The sequence below is a fragment of the Topomyia yanbarensis genome, chromosome 2, assembly GCF_030247195.1.
Source record: "Topomyia yanbarensis strain Yona2022 chromosome 2, ASM3024719v1, whole genome shotgun sequence".
Classification (NCBI taxonomy): domain Eukaryota; kingdom Metazoa; phylum Arthropoda; class Insecta; order Diptera; family Culicidae; genus Topomyia; species Topomyia yanbarensis.
This window is the reverse complement of record NC_080671.1, coordinates 241,055,130-241,069,197: the sequence shown is the minus strand read 5'-3', so window position 1 is coordinate 241,069,197 and position 14,068 is coordinate 241,055,130. Positions and strand designations below refer to the sequence as shown.

At 39.1% G+C, this 14,068-nt stretch overlaps 1 protein-coding gene across 2 annotated transcripts in view; it reads right to left on the bottom strand.

Annotated features, from left to right (window-relative positions):
- LOC131682989 (remodeling and spacing factor 1) overlaps positions 1–14,068 on the bottom strand; it is a 292,389-nt gene that overhangs the window by 2,346 nt on the left and 275,975 nt on the right. The window lies entirely within an intron of this gene.

The window sequence follows — 14,068 nt, the reverse complement described above, 5'->3', positions numbered from 1 at the left end:
AATTGACTGTCCCGAAATGTCATTCGTGTCCTAACGATACCAGTACTACACACCTGTGTTGGAGTTTCAATCCAAATACATTCATACAATTATCTCATTCATTCATCCTCAATCACTGGCCTACTCGATCATTCACATACCGAGAAGCACTTCGAATTAACCCCAAAACAATTTTATCTAACCACTCACACGTACATACATTCACTCTATAATTCCACACTCATACATTCACACATACAATACCGCTTATCACGTCATCGTTTCTCCTACTCACAGACATTCCGGACAAAATATTTGTATATTCGTCCCGTTTTGCCTCAAACCGCTTCGTACATTGGAAAAGAAACGTTGGAGAGGGATCAAAGAATGGCCTTCGAATAATTTAAAAATATCAAAATGATTCCCTTCGGGATCAAACGAACCATCCCAGGTTTAACCAAAAAACCAAAATTATGCGAATTTAAATGTTATCATTCGATTCGACATCAAAGACGCGAGGCGCTTTTTATTCCATCTCTCTCTAACACGCACACCACCCTGATCCGAATCGAGCTACACCTGCATGATGCAGAACCTTGGTACGATTCTTGCGACATGTAACACAAGCGCGTGACGCGATACATTTTCTCCGTGACATGTCATAAACTTTGTACACAAAACAAAACTGGTTTGTCAAGCGGCTGTACATTTACTGAACTGTGACATGTACGTTCGTTTGCGAACGGTCGCGATAATAGAAAAACAGGTTTGCTTGTTATGTGACATGTCGACAAAGAACCGGTATTGGAAATGGGTAAAATATTGAATACCGTGCTTTGACGGAAAATTGGAAATATAGAAAATGAGATGATTGTATTTCTTACAACTTTTCACAGATCAATCTTCTTTGATATTGCCAGATACGCAGAGTTGAAAAACAACAGTTTTAGACATTTCAAACGAACATTGGGAAGTAAATGCGTCAAAATCGAAAATTTTTCAACTTTTCACAAATAGAGGAGCCCGGGGCTAGTTGGCGTTTGGGGTAAGTTGGCGGAATCCCTTTTTCCCTGTTTATATTAGACGTATAACGCTGCCTCTTCTTGTGTACCTCAAGTTATGTGAAACTCGTTATCCAATGTGGTTTTGTTGCAAAACGATTTGTTTGGTGGAAGTTGTAAGTGATATTGTGTTTTCGAGCATACCAAGTAAATTTTCTAAATTTTAAATACTTTGCGTTATTTAGGGTGATTTTCAATTTTTTTCCGAATGTTTATTTTATAATGTTTATAGAGCTTTCAGTATCCGTATACACGGTTAAATAAAACAACCTGCAGAAAAGTTCTTTTAACTTACTTTTGAGTTGTGCGTCGCTTTCGCACTTATTAGTGTTGCCAAAAACAAAAAGAGAGATTCGACTCAGTCGAGGTCTTCCGTGGAGGAAGGTACTTTTGAGTTGTTTGGGGTGAACTCAAAATTAGGTAAATTCAACTTAAATTTGAGTATAAAAAACCTATCAATGAGTTGTAATTTTTGCCGTGGTTAAATGGAAACTACCTTCAACACGGTTTACCTAATTTTAAGTTCCCCCACGATACCACGAGATTGAGTCAAAGGAACTCAATTTTAGGTAGTTTTTCGTTTCCGTGTAGATATTACATCTATCCTTTTTCTTGAGTATCTCGCCAATGTAGGAGACATTTATTCTGGCTAATTGCATGAAGAATTTTGAAAATTTGCTTTTGAATAAGGAGTACGCGTCAAAGTCAAAATGCCGGGCTATTGAAACTGAAATATAATAGCAAATGTCGGTTAATATACAGTCACAGATAACAGACGTTTGGGCTAGAACAAAATTTCTTCAAAAATCTGTGTAAACTTTCAAATTGATAAACGTTGGAAATCCGTGTTTCACTATTGTCATCTGCGCAACTGTTTGCTACACGTGTTTGACATCTGCACTCTAACTGCATTCTATCGATCACTGCGCCATCTACAAACGTTTGCCAAACGTGTTTCAGACGTCTGATTTATTCGGAATTTCAGTAGCGGGTATTTACACACGATTCAAAGCGAGCCTAAACGTCTGTTATCTGTGATACAGTTTTCTCGAAAAGACATTCAGCACCTTTCAAAAGGACCCTGAATCTCCATTTGGTTGCTTAGTTTTTGGCGTATACTCACATACCGCCAACTTACCACGGGGCCGGGGTCAGTTTGCGGGTTTTCTGCGTCACATATTTTTGTCTCTAAAAATGGAGACAATGCATCAAACACTTTAAAAAAATCAGAGATGTTGCCAATAGTCTGCTCTTTCATGCCACGTGTTCTATATTGCAAGATTTACCTACATCAAAGCGATAAAAATTGAAAACTGAGAACACCGCCAACTAGCCCCTAAATGTTGTTTGTTATTGCGAGTTAGGGACCATTCATTAATTACGTCACGTTTTTGGGGGGGGGGGGAGGGGGTTCGACAAGTTGTTACATATTGTGACAAAGGGGGGAGGGGGAGTAAGCTAGATCGTTACGTAACATGTTTTCACCGAAGAAAAAAAATTCAGGGAATTTGTTACGTAATAGGGGAGGGGGGGATAAAGAAATTTGTGACAATTTGTTACATGGGGGAGGGGGAGTCAATTTTGGGCAATTTTTGCGTTACGTAATTTATGAAGGAGTTGAAAATCAATAGTTTTAGAGATTTTAAACGCACACTGGGAAGTAAATGCGCCAAATCGAAAAATTTTCAATTTTTTACAGATAAATATTGTTTGTTATTGCGAGTTACGAGGAGTTGAAAATCAATAGTTTTAGACATTTTAAACGCACATTGGGAAGTAAATGCGTCAAATCGAAAATTTTTCAACTTTTCACAGATAAATACGGTATAAATATTGCGAGTTATGAGGAGTTGACCATCAATAGTTTTAGACATTTTAAACGCACATTGGGAAGTAAATGCGTCAAAATCGAAATTTTTTCAACTTTTCGCCAATGAATATTGTTTGTTATTGCGCATTACGAGGCATTGAAAATCAATAGTTTTAGAGATTTTAAACGCACACTGGGAAGTAAATGCGTCAAAATCGAAAAAAAAATCAACTTTTCACTGATAAATATTGTTTGTTATTGTAAGTTACGAAGAGATGAAAATCAATAGTTTTAGACATTTTAAACGCATACTGGAAAGTAAATGCATCAAAATCGAAAACTTTTCCAGTTTTTGCAGATAAATATTGTTTGTTATTGCGAGTTACGAGGAGTTGGATTTAAATAGTTTTAGACATTTGAAACGCACATTGGGAAGTAAACCCGATCAGAATGAAATAACAAGATTATAACAGAATACAATCACAGATAACAGACGTTTAGGCTCGATTTGAATCGTGTGTAAATACCCGCTACTGAAATTCCGAATAAATCAGACGTCTGAAACACGTTTGGCAAACGTTTGTAGATGGCGCAGTGATCGATAGAAGGCAGTTAGAGTGCAGCTGTCAAACACGTGTAGCAAACAGTTGCGCAGATGGCAATAGTGAAACACGGATTTCCAACGTTTATCAATTTGAAAGTTTACACAGGTTTTTGAAGAAATTTTGTTCTAGCCCAAACGTCTGTTATCTGTGATACAATTTTCGTAACATATTGTGTTATAAATTTGGTCTCGTTAGTAGTTAGAATAACCGAAAATTATAACAAGTAACAACGCAAGATATTGTTTTGAAATCTTTTTGTTATGTGTTTCTGATCGGGAATGCGTTCAAATCGAAAATTGTTCAAGTTTTCACAGATAAATATTGTTTGTTATTGCGTGTTACGAGGAGTTGAAAATCAATAGTTTTAGACATTTTAAAATTTAAGAGTGCGTTTAAAATGTCCAAAACTATTGATTTTCAACTCCTTGTAACTCGCAATAACAAACAATATTTATCTGTGAAAAGTTGAAAATTTTTCGATTTGGCACATTTACTTCCCAATGTGCGTTTAAAATGTCTAGAACTATTGATAACTATAGCTGGCAAATGTCATGGTTATGACCAGTCATCTGGTGACTGGTCGCATGTTTGCTCGTGACATGTACAAGTTGCGGATTCTTGCGACATGTAACACAAGCGCGTGTACACGACACATTTTCCCCGTGACATGCCATAAAATTTGTACATGTTTTAAAACAAAACTGGTTTGTCAAGCGGCTGTATATTTACTGAACTGTGACATGTACGCTCGTTTGCGAACGGACAGTTGACAGCAAACTGTTGTTGTGAGCACACGTGTATTCACGACAACAATATCTGCAGATTTTTTTTTACGAAATTCCCGGACTTAGTCCGTCATACCATAACAAGTGATATTCCGATACTCGGAACCAGCAACTGCCAGGATGGCATCATCGGTTGACAAAACATTTGTCATCAACTTTAAAGTTGTACCAACCAAGCTAAACTTTCCTGCAATCGCAGAATTCATTACAAAAAATCTCGCAATCGAAGCGACTCAGCTACAGCACTTGCAAGTCAGCAATGGACGTGTCTTCGTGGGAACCGACTCGGCTCAAACAGCGCAGGACATAGTACAAGAACATAACCTGAAACACCAGGTAGAACACGACGGGAAATCCTACAGCATCCCACTCTCAATGGAAGATAGATCTGTTGAGGTTAGGGTACATGATCTCCGCCCGAGCACAAGTAACAGACAGCTAGCATACCGGATGCGTGACTATGGTGAAATCATCTCAATCCGATTTCAAAGATTTCTTTCCTGGTATCCCAAATGGAGTGAGAATTATGCGCATAAAACTCACGAAACCAATACCGTCGTACGTGATGGTGGATACGACTATGACCCTCGTTACCTACAAAGGCCAAGTCGCCACATGCAAACATTGCAACCGACGAGTTCATTATGCTCAGAAGTGCTCTGAGTACGCAAAATCCTCGAAGCCGAGCGTCAGCGGTCGTTTAACCCTAGCCGAAATAGTGAAAAACGGTGACAATCGCTCAATTTCACAACAGACCTTTCGTCAGCCAAATAACGCTAGCTCCACTGCACAGTGGTCCAGATCGCTAATTTAGGAGGAATTTTTACTTTCTGACAAACCTGTATAATTTAGCCGTATCATGTCTTAGGATGAATTTGTGTACTTTAGAAGATGCTTCTTTTTATTGGAATAGTTATTAGGGTGGTTCTAATTTATCTAAAATACGAAAATAAACTTTTTACTGATGAAAGATAGAGCTCCACAGTCTTCCACAAAGTTGTAAAGTAACTTATTTTGAATAAATTTGTTGAACATATTAAAGCTCTATCTCTTTTAGTTTTTGTTATACAAGAAATTTAAAAAAAAAGATTAGGGTGTTCCTGAAAAAAACGTTTTTTAGTATAACTTTCGTATCTTTTACTTTTTGTTAACACAACCTTTGAACAGCTTATTGAAAACTTCAAGCCGAGTATTTTTCTCCAAGACACCGAAGGTCTAACTTTTTTCTTTAAAAAGTTATGGACACTTTTCGTTAAAAAAATAGCCTATTTCAAGGCTCAATATCGCTGATGCGGGCACCTAAAATTGAATTCTGTTTCCGCCACATGAAAGACCATACTTATTAGTATATTTGAGCAAAAATTGGCGAATACGATATTTTTTTAAAATTTGCAATTTAGATTTAAAGTTTGTAGTTTTGCAGGTTCAACGCATTAAAGCATTTACACACATATCGTTGTAGTATGAAAAAAGCCACTTTCAAATATCATTCTCTCATCGCAGCAAGCTTTGCATAAGTGAAACGACTGTCAAAAAAGGTTTCTGATTTTATTCGTTTTAAATAAAACTAGTAAATATGGATATTAGTCGAAGAGAGTTGGCGAATTTGCTTATTGCTGGTAAAAAGACAGATGAACTGCTTAAGTTCATTACAAGTAGTAATCCAAATGTAAAATTGAGACTTGTTAATGTTCGAAAGAAATTTTATATTTTGTTAAAACAACCTTTGAACAGCTTTTAGAAAACTTCAATCCACGTTTTTTCATAACTCTGAAAGTCTAACTTTATACTTTCAAAAGTTATGGAAACTTTTCGCTCATAAATAGCCCTTTTTCAAATGTCATTATCTCTGATTGGGGCAAATAAAAGTAAGTTCGGATTGAACCATAGAAAAGAACATACTTTTAAGTATATTTGAGCAAAAATTGGAAAATATTATTTTTTTTAAGCATGTAATTTTAAATTTACTAACCAAAGTTTTAAATTTTATCGCATAGCGACATAAAAGAAATTGCCTAAAGCCTTTGTATTTCCTTTTCTGTTTTGCTTACATATCAACAATACAGAATGTGTTCATTAAAAATAATTTGGCTATGACAATAATTTATGATTTATATAAGGAGAATTTATTCAATGCCAATTAATTCAAAAGTAGATGCATTGCATTTTCAGGTATATCCAGCGGTGCTCGTTGAATTCGACGTTTACATTTAAGAGAAATTATAGGATCTGATGAAACAAGAAGTCTCTTGAAAACGTCATCAAGATTGACGAGTCGATCGAATTTGCGTGCGTGGAATTCTCGGAATCTGCGAATACTTTTATTCCTGGTTTCTTGAACTTCTTCACTGCACATACCTACTGGCAGCATGTTATGTTGAATAATGCTTCCTCCATGGACCAGGAGTTTATGCACGGTTGGTGAGAGAGCGTACCAACCATACAGGCGTACATAAAGCAATCGTGTATCTTCGGCGTAACTCCGGTAAGCATCCGCGTTAATTCCCAATTTGCTGTTGATGATTGTTAATAGCACATACATACGTTCTAGCAACATTTCGTCCAACCCGGTTTCTTCTGCAACGACATCTCGGTTTCTGAAAAATTTTCGAGCTGTGTTACCATCGTTAGAATTTCCGCCACCTGGCAAAGGTTCGCTAATACGAAGACCTAAACGGTCACGTAACGCTTGTCGAATTTTTATTTGTCGTTCCTTAAGCTCGCTGGTATTTTTGCCTACGCGCCAACGCGGTTTTGCTAGAGCTAAACGGTAAGCAATATTCAATAGTAACTCCATTGCTCGTATTAATGCATGTAAAGGTGAAAAAACATATAAACTATCCGGTGGATCGCTGGCTTCCAGTAAAGGATCATTCAATCGCTTTCCGGAGCGTTTGCATATATAACACGCTTGAGACGGTGTGCCTGTTACGTCATTCACTACCTTCGTATCAACCATGGAAAATATGAAGCTTGAACTAATCGGAATCTTGCGCATATTAACATTTACTATAGTCGGGACTAATTCATCGATTTGCTTGTTCATCGCGGCAACTTCATCCTTTGTTAGTTCAGGATTTTCCTTCTTGAAAATTAATTTTACTGGTCGGCACAGGGATACTGAAGATGGAAAATCATTATTCCAAAGAATGCAATCTCTTGACTCATCTTTCCGGCGACTAACTACACGTAAAGGTACTATAGATAGAGCAAATATATGCGAATCGTTATACTCGAATAGTTCTCCATTTTCATCTTCGTCAACGCACATTTGCTTGTATCTATGTTCAAGTGGAAAAGAGACTGTCAGTCAAAGTTTAGAAGAAAAATAATGTTGCCTACCGGGAATGGTTGCTGCTTCCATCGCAGCCCCACTTAAAGATAACAAACGTATTATCCTCAGGATGCAGTGGTAGAACTCCAATATTCAGAAACGAGATGAGTCGTTCCACGGTATGGTTAACAAGAGCTTGAAGGGGAACATACGCACAAGAAGGCTGAACAGAAATTCCTGAAAAAAATTGTTGATTCAGGGACGAATCTTTGAGAATAGTACATACCGATCGGATAGCATAGTTTCTTTTCTTCTACTATTTTATTATACGCGGGATAAATGTCCAAACCCTTCTGCATAACTGAGCTGCGTATGTTTTGGTACTGCGCCTTAGAAAAATCATTTTCACAAATAAATCTAAGTGCCTCCTCCGCAGTAAACGCTTCTGCAATCGGGACAGCCATAGATCCTAAATTCTCTACGGTAGATCTGACGGGACTTTTCGACAATCGTTCGATTTGTCTGCCAACTAAACGGAAACCAGTAGAATTAGCGTTGACGGCTGACGCTAAACCAAGTTCTTCCGTGGAATACTTATCGCGCAACTTTCCTAATCTTTTTATTTTGGCTCTGCGACATATTTCGGAAAATGGTTTCCTCTTTCGGCCTTTACCTTTACCTTCGACTTCGAATCTTAGCTTTCCTTCAAGCCACACAAAATTTTCCAGCTCAAACCGAATTTGCGTGCGCTTACTCCGAATCCACAACCTTCTAAATTCCAACATGAAGATTTTTATTTTCTTCCGAGCACTAACAAGTCTCAATTTTACATTTGGATTACTACTTGTAATGAACTTAAGCAGTTCATCTGTCTTTTTACCAGCAATAAGCAAATTCGCCAACTCTCTTCGACTAATATCCATATTTACTAGTTTTATTTAAAACGAATAAAATCAGAAACCTTTTTTGACAGTCGTTTCACTTATGCAAAGCTTGCTGCGATGAGAGAATGATATTTGAAAGTGGCTTTTTTCATAATACAACGATATGTGTGTAAATGCTTTAATGCGTTGAACCTGCAAAACTACAAACTTTAAATCTAAATTGCAAATTTTAAAAAAATATCGTATTCGCCAATTTTTGCTCAAATATACTAATAAGTATGGTCTTTCATGTGGCGGAAACAGAATTCAATTTTAGGTGCCCGCATCAGCGATATTGAGCCTTGAAATAGGCTATTTTTTTTAACGAAAAGTGTCCATAACTTTTTAAAGAAAAAAGTTAGACCTTCGGTGTCTTGGAGAAAAATACTCGGCTTGAAGTTTTCAATAAGCTGTTCAAAGGTTGTGTTAACAAAAAGTAAAAGATACGAAAGTTATACTAAAAGAACGTTTTTTTCAGGAACACCCTAATCTTTTTTTTTAAATTTCTTGTATAACAAAAACTAAAAGAGATAGAGCTTTAATATGTTCAACAAATTTATTCAAAATAAGTTACTTTACAACTTTGTGGAAGACTGTGGAGCTCTATCTTTCATCAGTAAAAAGTTTATTTTCGTATTTTAGATAAATTAGAACCACCCTAATAACTATTCCAATAAAAAGAAGCATCTTCTAAAGTACACAAATTCATCCTAAGACATGATACGGCTAAATTATACAGGTTTGTCAGAAAGTAAAAATTCCTCCTAAATTAGCGATCTGGACCACTGTGCACTGGGTTAAAAAAGGGTACACCGCACCATGGATCAAACATCTCGTTGGCTGGCAGCGAGACCGCAATGATAATCGAATCATCCCAAAACGTACCCGAGAGCAGAGGACAGACACCAATAGACACAATCAGCGCCTCCCAACCTACCAGCGAAGTTAATACCGTGAACCTTACAAGCCCTTTTTTTGGCTTCCCAGACGAAAGTAATGATTTGACAATTGATAGAAACAGAACCATCACAGTAAACACAAAAAGATCGGCATCACCTCTCGAACATGACAGAAAAAACAACGAAAAAAGACCGTCCCGGTCAGACACGAGACCAGAGCCACATCTCACTCGTTCAACTTCGCGAAACAAACAATGAGTAGGCCACCCAGCCTGAACCAGCATCGAAACAATAGCAAAACAAATATACTAGTTTTTTATTCCCCGGTAAGCAACTTGAACAGTATATGTTCAGCCGTAGAAATATTTGATACTGCCGCCCTCAGCCAATTTTTACTACTATCAGATTGCACCGCTGCTGTAGCACTTGGCTGCTACCAAGCACACAATCTCACAAATAATATGCCACCGCAAAATCCTACCGCTACTGCTACATACAACAGTTCGTCTCGTCTCTGCAAGAAGGAAAAATCTGCAAGCTACGTTCCCGTCATCGATGTAATTTTATGCAGTCAAAAATTACGAAACAACACAACAAAACTAAACCAGCAGAAATCGTCATTTTCCTCGGTAAGTTTTATGGGCAGTATGTGTCCCGCCGAAGCAAAAAATGATGCTACCGTCTTCAGTGAATTTCGACCATTCCCAGCTGCCGTCGCTGCTACTGCGTGTCGCCGATACTTGCACTGTCGTCGAAAGAAAAACATCACAATAGAATCTCCTGATACTGCAGTTATACACACCAACGACCAAACTCTGCAAACACTCACTATCCGTGATGATAAATCTACCTGCTACCCGTCTCACCAGCACAGCAACAAACTGGATTTTCAAACAGAGTTTTTGGCTGCCCTGTGTATATGTCCCGTCAGGGCATTTTTCGACACTGCCATCCTCAGCAAATTTTCACCGTTCCAAGTACTCGCCGCCGTTACTGCATCCAACAACAATTTGCACCGAAGACGAACAAAAAAAATTTACACCGTGCCATATTTCGCTGCTGCCTCTGCATCCAGAAAACCGTATCGATGCAATAACATCTTTCTTCAAGCGCCCGCTGCCCGTGAAGAAATTTCAACCAGCTACTTCTCTCACTACCATAGCAACAAACTGAATCTACAAGCTGCGCTTTTGGCGGCCCTGGTAAGCATTTTGGACAGTATATGTCCCGCTGAAGCAATCTATGATACTGCCACCCTCAGCAAGTTTCCACCATTCACAGCTCTTTCCGCTACGGCTGTGCCATTCATAATCTACACATTTCGTCGACACGACAGTAAAAAAATGATGGAAGCACCAGTTGTCTGTGAACCAACTTACGTCACCACTGCCTCGCCCAGAAACTTCTCGTCCCGTCGGAAAATCAACAAAAAATGCAAAATACAATACACCGTTGTCGCTATTACATCCATTAGCTATTCATCTCGTCGGTACACCAATAAAATGGTTCTGCATGCGCTCACCGACTTCGGTGAAACTTTGAATCAAACGGATCTGCCAGCACCGCTTTCAGTCTCCTCGGTAAGCATTTTGGACAGTATATGTCCTGCCGAAGCAATCTATGATACTGCCATCCTCAGCATGATTTCACCCTTCCCAGCTCTCGCTGCTACTGTCGTCTCCACAAGCTGCTATGCTGGTATCCCTGCTGTGATACGTCTCAACTGGTCAATCATGTCAACGTACAGATTTTTCCACAACAGAAATGGCTGATATGAGGAGCTACAAGATTGCTACAATCAACATGAACGCAGTGACAAATGGGACAAAGCTCGATGCCCTAAATTCTTTCATCCGATCCGCTGAACTTGACATCATATTCCTGCAAGAAGTGGCAACGACACATCTCAACATACCAGGCTTCATCATAGAGTACAACGTAGACGAGCACAAAAGAGGAACAGCGATTGCAGCACGAAGTTTTCTCACCTTCTCCCATATTGACAGAAGCATGGATTCAAGGTTAATCAGTGCACGTATCAATGGCGTAACTTTCATTAATGTGTACGCAGCTTCGGGAACTCAAAATCGTAACGCAAGGGAAAATTTCTACAACACAGTTTTACCATACTACTTCTATAATGCTACGGACACTGTTATCATTGGTGGTGATTTCAATTCAGTTGTAAACCAAAAAGACGCTACTGGTTCAAACGCGCATAGTCCAATGCTGAAACGATTCATGACTGCCGCAGGTGTGGACGACAGCTGGGAGCTTCTAAACCGCCAACATGTCGAATTCTCCTTTATCAGATCCGACTCTGCCTCTAGGATTGATAGGATTCTTGTCACACCGAACATGCGAGAATGGATTCGAACCGCAAATTTTGCTGCAACGGCTTTTTCAGACCACAAAGCATACATAATTCGCACTGTTCTTCCAACACTTGGAAATCCGCCTGGTCGGGGAATATGGCGTATGCATCCAAGCTTGGTTGATGATCCAGCGGTCATAGAGGAACTACACGTAAAATGGGGATACTGGACAAGACATAGACGTAATCATCGTACTTGGATAGACTGGTGGATTCAATTCGTGAAACCTAAACTGATCACCTTCCTTAAATGGAAATCGTCCATTAAAAGGCGATCGTTCCATGATACGATGGAATTGTACTACGCCATACTTCGTTCAGCCTATGATCGTTATTATGGCGATCCCCGTCAACTGCAAACAATTAATCACATTAAAGGACGGATGCTCTCTTTACAGCGTAGCTATGCACATAGCACGCGGTGTTGGAACGAAATATACATAGCAGGAGAAAGCACATCAATCATTCACATAGCAAACCAGAAGAGCCGACGGACCGAATCCTCGATTAATATACTGCCGAATGGAGATGATACATTACGAGAGCCGAATGCGATACATCAGAGTGTGCAAGAATACTTTGCTAGCTTGTACTCTTCCACGCACCCGATCGAAAACAACGACTTCAACCCAACACAGCGCATCCCGAACGAAAATGAAGACAATCAGCGATTAATGAATGAAATTTCTTCAGGCGAGGTTCTACAGGCAATCAAATCGAGCAGCTCACGGAAATCACCCGGCAATGATGGCTTGCCAAAGGAGTTTTACCTAAAGGCATGGCAAGTAATCGAGAGGGAGTTTACTTTTGTCATCAACGAAGCAATATCCTCCAATGCTCCCAAAGAATTCTTCGATGGCGTGCTTGTGCTTGTTAGAAAGAAAAAGGGCGATAACAGCGTTAAAGCTTTTAGACCGATTTCGCTCCTTAATGTTGACTACAAAATTTTCGCTAGAATAATTAAAAACAGAATATGTCCCTTGCTCCCCTTGGTGCTATCAAAACATCAAAAGTGCTCCAATGGAAAGCGTAACATATTTGAAGCCACCGTTCGAATACTTGACCGAATTTGTGAGCTGAAAACGAGGCGTGGGAATGCACTGCTTGTTGCTTTTGATTTTGACCATGCTTTTGATAGGGTGGAATACAACTTCCTGGCAAGCACCATGGAAAAAATGAATTTTAATCCTGAATTGGTCAACCTTCTAATGTACTGTATGAACAACAGCTTTTCAAGGGCGCTTATAAATGGAAAACTGGGGAATGAAATTAAAATAGAGAGATCGGTACGACAAGGGGATCCACTATCAATGCTTTTGTTTGTAATTTATTTGCAACCACTGCTTGATAAATTGCACAGAGAATTTCCGCATGCTGTTTTGAACGCCTACGCTGATGACATTTCTATGTTTCTCGACAGCAACAATCAGATACGAGTTGTTCTAAACACCTTTGAAGCATTCGCGGTTGTTTCAGGGGCAAGACTAAACACCCAGAAAACTAAAGCCATAAGCATCGGATTGATAAACTTGACACCACAAAATGAGTGGTTGCAGATACAAAACACAGTGAAAATCCTCGGAGTACATTTTGCTGAAGATTTTTCCGACACAGTTGACTGCAATTGGGCTGCGGTGTTACGAGGTTTCCAAACGTGTATGTGGATGAACAACGTCCGAAATCTGAACCTCGTACAAAAAGTCATTTTGATTAACACCTACGTAACATCGAAGCTATGGTACACAGCATCAGTAATTCCCCTTCCCAACAAGCATAGTGGAAAGTTTATCTCTAGAATTGGATCCTTTCTGTGGTATGGAAAAAGATGGACCAGGATAGCTTTCGAAACGCTGATACTCCCCAAAGACAGGGGAGGTCTAAATCTACATTCACCGCCTATCAAAGCCAAGGCTTTGCTGACAAATCGAATGATACAAATCGCTTCAGATCTTCCTTTTCTTTGGAGTTTCTTGGAACACAACACTAACCCCCCAAATCTATTGGCCATACCCCGAAAATACGAACACATTCGAACAGTGGTGAAAGAATCTGCTTTTTTTAAATGATGAAATCGCCAGAACGCCAAGCTCCAGTATAATAAACAGCAGCTTCCTAAAACAACTGAAGGAACCGAAAATAGTGAGGGAAAATCCACTACGCGACTGGAAGAAAGTATTTAAAAACATTCACTCCAAACTGCTAAACTCGGATCAACGATCTGCGTGGTATTCAGTTGTTCATCGCAAGCTAATTACAAACGAGCTACTCTACAAAATGAATAGACGAGCCGACGCCGACTGCAGTATTTGTCCTGGTCAAACGGATAGCATCGAGCATCATCTCCTTCAATGTAGCGAA